Here is a 7,703-nt window from a genome sequence, read left to right as displayed (position 1 = left end):
CCTTCCATGACCAGGATGAATAAAAAAGGTGACAATGGATCACCTTGTCGCAAGCCACGTTGAATTTGAAATTCATTAGTAGGGGACCCGTTAACAAGAACCGAAGCCCTAGCAGATCTAAGAAGCTCCATGATCCAGTCACACCACAGATTTCCAAAGCCCATAATCTGCATAATCTCCAAAAGATACTCCCACGAAACGGAATCAAAAGCCTTCTCAAAATCCACTTTGAAAATCATAAGAGGATTATTCGAGGACTTACTCCAAGCCACCACCTCATTTAGAAGAAATGGATCATCCAAGATTTGTCTACCTTTGACGAAGGCATACTGCTCCAGACTAATAATAGAACCAATAACCTCCCCCAACCTATTAGCTAATAATTTACCAATTATTTTATATTGGCACCCTATTAGACTAATAGGTCTAAAGTCTTTAATATGCTTAGGGTCTCGAACTTTAGGAATAACCGTAAAGAAAGAAGCGTTACAACCTTTCGGGATCGAGCAATGGCTGTGAAAATGATGAATGAAAGCCACCAAATCATCGGAAATAAGATTCCAGTACTTTTTCAAGAAACCAAAAGAAAAACCATCCGGGCCAGGAGCCCGATCAGAACCACAATCCCAAACAGCCCTTTTAATCTCATCACGAGAAAAAAGAGCATGAAGGAGGATAACTTGATCATCCGTGAGGGTATGAAACAGACTAGGGTCAGTTGTAGGGCGTATTCCTTTTTTCTTCAAGAAAAGATTTTTATAGTAACTTGGGAACTCCTTCTTAACCTTCCCAGGGTCATCCTCCCAAACACCATCGATCATGATACCCCTTATAGCAGTTTGACGTCTCTTCCGATTGATAGTACCATGAAAAAAACTAGAATTCTCATCCCCTTCAATGGCCCACTTAATTTTCGCTTTCTGAGCCAGGTCAATTCTAGAAAGATGATCTAAGTCCGTCAGTTCTTTAATAGCCGAAACTCTTTGTTCACGAAGAACAACACTACCACCATCAAGCATAAGAGAGGCATCAATCTCTTCATCTAACACTAATATACTTAATTTCTACAATAGAGTTATGCCAATATTGTGCAAAATTAGGTTTTGTATAAGTTACAAACAGTTTTATATAAATTCATATTTCCATGGGTCAATTTGTTAAATAACAAAATTAAGCGAAAAATCTCAATTTTGACAATGTCAATTGAAGTGTAACTATAATATTTTGGAAAGTGTTTCGAATGGTTAAATATTCAAAACTAAATCAAATGAGTTATAAAATTTCCCAAACTTTGTATTTCAGTTTTAATTGAAGTCAAAGACATTAAAATAATTTTTCTTGAATTTTTGATTTGTCTAACTATTTTTCACCAATTTAATTCCTTAAAAACATCATAAAATTTGGGAAAAGTAGTAAATGATCATGGAAAATTATTATAATTGTTGTGTTACTGCTTCATAGTGTCCCTAAACTTGGAAAATTAATAAATGCCAATTTTGATGAATAAAATTAAGTTTTGTAATTTAAATGCGTTTTTCACCAAGGAATTTTAATTAAATATCAAAGTGTAACTAAAAATCACAAAACTTTTTATTTGTGTTCCAACTGAAGTCAAGGACTTACAGATAAGTTTTCACGACTTTTCGATATGTATAGATAGTTTTCCTTTATTTAACCACTTGAATTCTCAATAATTAAAGAAAAATAGAAACCAATTAATAAAAATTTCCAATATTTTTGTACAACTTCTATACAATGTATATAATGTGGGAAAAATATCAAAATTGGTTTTTTTTTTTTGAAAAACATAACCTGTTTGTATGATTTTTGTGTATTTATTCTATTAAAAATGAAAATAACTATCAAAAAGTTTATAAAATTTCCAAAATTTTATTTGTGTTTAAAATGTGATACAAGATTACAATTTCTTGTGATTTTTGAAACAGTTAATATATATTGTAAGATATTATGAAAATATTTTATAATTTTCGGACAAGTTTTGCTATTTATCATCAATTTAATCCTTTAAACATTCATTAAATGGGGAAAAATAATAATTTTTCTTGAAAAAATTTGAAATTTTTTTCATGCGGTCTGTATGATTTATAGAATCTGGAAAATTTATCAAATATGGCTTTTGACATTTATTACGTTATTTTACAAATTATTTTTCTTCAACAAAAATGAAATAGAAATAAATAGAAAATTGTCATAGAAATGCATAAAACTTTACAAAATGTCCTTAATCTGTTTATGTGTTATCCTAAAAGTTTCTCGAAAAGTATTTTATGTGAATTATTTCACTATTTTCTTCCAATAATTATAATAATTCGAGAAAAATGAATTATTTTCTGAAAAAATTTAAGAACTACACATTTTGTTGGTGGGATTCTTGGAAAAAGTGGATTTGGGGAGAAAATGAGTTTTGGATATTTAGTTATCAATAAATCCTTTATAATCATTCTTAACAATGTACTTTGATCATCAAGCCTTTAAGTTTGATGTTCATAACATGCATTATGATTTGAAGTCCATGAATGAACTTATTTTGTTCAAAATGATATTTCTAAATAAAAAACTTGAATGCATGTGGTTTTGGATCTTTAAAACTTGTAAGACTCAAGTTGATGGATTTGATTTAGGTTTTTATCATTGGATTTCACCTTCTAACAACATGCATGTTGTTTTTGGGTGAAATCCTACCGCCATCAGCATCAAATTCGACATGCATGTGAATAATCTCAAAAAAAAGTGTAGAAGAGGGAGACAAATGCAATAAAACATGAAATTTTTGAAAGAAAAGTAAAGAAAATATAAAGAAATTAATTTACCTTAAATATCAACTTCAAATGATGAAGATTTTTTGAGTAAAATGAGGGATATTTTCTGGAAATTTTGTGGGTTTTGGAGCTAATTTATAGAGGTAAAGAATGAGGTTTTAGAGAGAAGAAAAGAGAGAAAAGAAAGATTTCATCTCTCTGGATACCCAATCTCTGTCGTCATCTCTTTGGGGTTTCTTTCCACTAAAATCGGTCACCAAAATACAAAGATGTGTTCTAACATATGAATAATGAATTGAAAAAATCTCTCCTACAGAAGTTGCTTCTACCATCATATTTCCTTTAGAGAGAAGGAAGAGAGAAATTTAGAGAGAGAAGTAGAGTTGTAGAGTGAATAAGTGAGTGAAATGATTAAGTTTTGGGGAAGAGTGGTATTGGGAGGGACGAGGCCTATTTTTGAGTGGAGAGAGGAGATTTTATTTTATTTTATTTATTTATTTTGTATTAATTCCTTAATTTTTATAAAATTTCTTTCAATTTATATAAAATGTATATTTTATATAAATTTTGTTCATAACTCTTGGATTTTTTAGCTTATAAATGTAAAGTTAATGTTGATGAATTAAATTAATTTCATTGATTATATTTCCATATTTTAAATATATTAATTTGATATTATAGTGTTTATAAAATGTTTTATGGGATTTTAATATAAAATTTCGTAAATTTAAGTTTTTATGACTTTTAGGGTTTTAGGGAGTTTGTAAATATTTGGATATCAAAATTAATTGAATTTTTAGACTTCAAACTATTTTAGAGTTTCATAACTCTTATTCAAGTTAGAAATAATGTTTGTAATTTATTTTTATCGTTTTATTGGCATTTCTATCTAGTGGTTTCGAGATTCAATTGAAATTAAGGAATCGGGTATACTAATCCTAGTTTCAACTTTGACTTAAGTTTCTACGAGACTCTGACCTAATTTCTACTTCTAGGTCAAGTGCATGATGTGTCTACATGAGTGTAGAAAGATGTCCGAGTCAATGAATGACCCGAATTTGGATAGTTGTTACTGTTAAAGTAGTTGTAGAATTCACATGTCAATGTGAAATCTATGTACAATATCCTTCGATTCTACTTGTTTCCAAGTTTCTAGTAGGCTATAACTTAGATTCTAGCTACTAAAGCCAACATGTGTCGTGCCTATACGTGCAACTAAGTTTATTCATGTCTAGAACCGACTCGAATTTTGACGGTTGTCACATTAACCAACGTAGTTAATTTCCCGAGTTGAGCTTCAATATTTTTGATGGATGCTTGATGATTTCTCATGGTAACATCAGCTGCATCGTGACGTTTTTCAGAAGCTTCCATAAATCTATGAAGCATTGGCTCCAAATCCACTTTTTTCTCGGGTTGTGCTTGTTCCTTTTGATAAAAGCCCCGACCTGTTTGCCTATACTTATCTTCTTTTTGGTTTTTATGCTCATCATAAGGCAAGCATTCCTTCTTCGGCTTCCTCCAATCTTCATCATAGTGGTATCCACTTAAGTAGTAAACTTGAGCTTTCCTATTCCCGTTTTTGTCCAAATGGCAATCTTTCGTCGAGTGTGGACCAGTACAATTTTCACAACCCACACGTATCACGTGTATGGATTGGTCCACCTTAGTCATTCTTCTATCCATGCTACTTAACATTTCCAATATCGCCGCCATACCTTCCGAAGCACCATTCCCGATTCCCCTAGATCCATCATTACGAGGGTTGTGATATTCCCGTGAATGCTTTGAAAATTCTTTGATTAACTCTTTAATTTCGGCGGGATTTTTCTTTGTCAAAGGTCCGTGCAAATCAATGAGTTGCCTTGTTGTTACGTTCACCCCATCGTAGAAGATTGAGACTTCTTGTTGCTCGTTTAGATCATTTTGGGGACAATTTCTTATTAACCCTTTGTATCGCTCCCAAGCCTCGTACAAGGACTCCCCCACTTGTTTCTCAAAATTAGCTATGGCCTTCTTGAGTTTAGAAACTTTTGATGGTGGGCAAAATTTTTGGAGGAATTCTTCACTCATTTGTGACCAAGTGGTGATTGAACCTGGTGAAAGTGTCTTCAACCAGTCTTTTGCTTCTCCGTTAAAAGTAACCGAAAGCATTCTTAACAAGAAAGTATCTTGTGGTACATTCAGAATATTGAAGTAGTCGGCTATGTCATTTACTTCATCGAGGTGCTTGTATGCATCTTCATGGTCTTTTATGGAAAATGGAATATCCTTTAGCACGGTAAGGATATGTCCTTTAAGCTCGAAGGTAGAAGTAACGAGAATTGTGGGTTGCACAAGTATTGGACCGGTGTCCTCTCTTATTCTTTTCTTGTATGCCTCCATTGTCATGTCAGCAATGTACGTCATGATGCTTTTTGGCTCGCTTTCAGGTTCACTACTTTTGTCTGCATCTGTTTCGGGCTCATAACCAGCTTCCTTTTTGTTAGTAGTTCTTTCAAAGCTTTCGTATGTGCTCTCTTCTTTCGGGATGTTGCTTGATCCTCTTACGTTCTTTTCCTTCTTTTTGTGAAAAGCTGACTCTGGATCTTCAAGTGGTGGTGTCAATGGTGTGTTTGATCCGCATGTCATATACTACTACAATAAAAACAAAAACAAAAACAAAAACATAAAAAAAAAACTAATTAAATATTCCTACTAAACGATTACCACGACGTGGTAAAGATGTCACACTGTGGTATAGCAAATAAACGAAACAGAAAGAAAAAACGAAAGAAACTCTGAAATATATGAGTTCACGTCGTGAGCTTTAAGAGCTCACTTCGTGAGTTCAGTAGTTCAGAAAAAAAACTAATGCTAAAAATTAACTTTTTGCAAGTTTTACCCCACAAAAAGGATCGATTAACCTAAAGCAATTAAATTAAAAACTAAAATAGTCGTTCCCCGACAACGACGCCAAAAACTTGATGTGTCATAATTATTACACCTATTAGTTTTACCAACTATCTAACTAACTATTATGACTTAAGGCAGTGGACCTATTCGCAAATAAGATAGCACAAACAGTCAGGTATCGACCTCAGGGAATGGATTTAATTTACTAACCTAACTACTAATAGATTAATAAAAACAAGCAAACGTCAAAAAGGGGTTTTATCTGATTTTTCAAGTACAAACAAACTTAAACACTTAACTAACAGTTTTAATCAATATACTAAAAACTCTTTCATTTAGTTTGAATCCACCTTTCCCCTATGGTTAGTTACTAATTATGGATTATTAAAGTTGGTTACCAATTATTATGTAATTAGCAATTCAAGTCCAAATTTACTAATATTTTCACCAATTCATGAATGTATGGTCATATACAAGCAAAAAACATAATTAGTTATTAATTATAGATGGGCTATGTAAGATCTATCTAAGAAAACACAATTTGCTACCTTTATCACTTAGCTAAGATTTTTTTGATCCTAGCTCTAGTAATTTAATGGTCACTAAATCACTAGGTAACCAAGTTCTTGTAATTTAATGGTCACTAAGCTACACTTAACTTGAATTTAATCAACAAGATCATAACTTTAACATGCTCGGTAATGATAATCAAACACAAGCACAAAACCAACTATTAAAATCCATAAATTAATAAACTAAGCCATAGATTAAAAGTATCATCTAGCTAAACGAAAACAATTAAGTTCAGCTACTCATGGCTGAAAACAAAAACATAAGTTCAGCATAATTCTACATGATTAAAGTAAATCAAACCGATGTGATCACTTGTTCTTAAATTCCTTAATCTCCAAGTGAATTCTCCTTCAAGGGAATGTTTTGTGCACTTCTCCGAACTCTAAATCAGATATCTCAGATTTTCTCTCATCCCCAAAAGCTCTTTAAATCGATAATGCAAGAGTCTATTTATAGTTTTACAAAAGACGTGGCTCACGTCGTGACATGTGCATATCACGTCGTGAGCTAGGTGTTTATCCGTATCGGGCAAGGATTCTGATTTCCCACATGATAATATTCTAGAATACCTTCCTCACGTCATGAGAATTGATCCCTCACATCGCGGGCTTGGTTTTTTCAGCTAAAATCTTCTTCTTTTAAACTTTAATCCTCCAAAGTTCCAATCCTTGTCAATTATGGTCCATATGCTTCAAGAGTGTTCCATTTGGCTGTAAAATACAATTTAATTCAATAAGTATCACATATATTTGCAATTAACCAAAATATTACTTAAAATTTATTAAAATATTGTCTAAAATGTGTATAAATATGGCAGTATCAGCCTTAGAGTTTCTTGGTAGCTGGGATGACTACCTATCACTGGCTGAATTTTCCTACAACAATAGTTATCACTCAAGCATCAAGATTCCTCCTTATGAAGCACTATATGGAAGGAAGTTTCGTACGCCATCGTGTTGGTTGGAAGAGAGAGAGAAACATGTCGTTGGTCCTGATTTAGTACATCCGACCACTGAGAAGATTATAGTTTATCAGAAAAAGGATGCTAGCTACTCAAAGTCGTCAGAAAAGCTACGAAGACAAGAAGTGAAGACCAATAACATTTGATGTGGGTGATCAAGTGTTACTTAAAGTCTTGCTATGGAAGGGACTTATTAGATTCGGAAAGCATGTAAAGTTGAGTCCTCATTTTGTAGGACCATTCAAAGTACTTCAAAGGATAGGGACCCAAGCCTACAAGCATGAATTGCTCGACGAACTGTAAGGTATCCATAATACCTTTCACGTTTTCTATTTGAAGAAGTACCCAGGAGAAGAAGTTGATATGCTCCCACTTTCAGAGTTAAGGATTGAAGAAGACAGAAGACTGGTTGAAGAGCTTGAAGCAATTGTTGACCGTAAGAGGAAGAAATTACAACACATGATGATTGACTTGGTGCTAGTGTGATGGAAACA

General features: G+C 32.9%; 1 non-coding gene across 1 annotated transcript; it reads left to right on the top strand.

Moving 5' to 3' along the window:
- Window positions 1-4,698: 4,698 nt before the first annotated feature.
- Window positions 4,699-4,805, top strand: LOC145110250 (small nucleolar RNA R71). The gene has a single exon (XR_013709632.1). It is a non-coding gene; the product is annotated as a small nucleolar RNA R71 (small nucleolar RNA).
- The last annotated feature ends 2,898 nt before the right edge of the window (window positions 4,806-7,703 follow it).

The sequence above is a fragment of the Lactuca virosa genome, chromosome 4 (genome assembly GCF_052849685.1).
Source record: "Lactuca virosa cultivar CGN04683 chromosome 4, Lactuca_virosa_CGN04683_v6, whole genome shotgun sequence".
NCBI classification, from domain to species: Eukaryota; Viridiplantae; Streptophyta; class Magnoliopsida; order Asterales; family Asteraceae; genus Lactuca; species Lactuca virosa.
The sequence above is the reverse complement of the archived record's forward strand: the minus strand, read 5'-3'. Positions and strand labels throughout refer to the sequence as shown.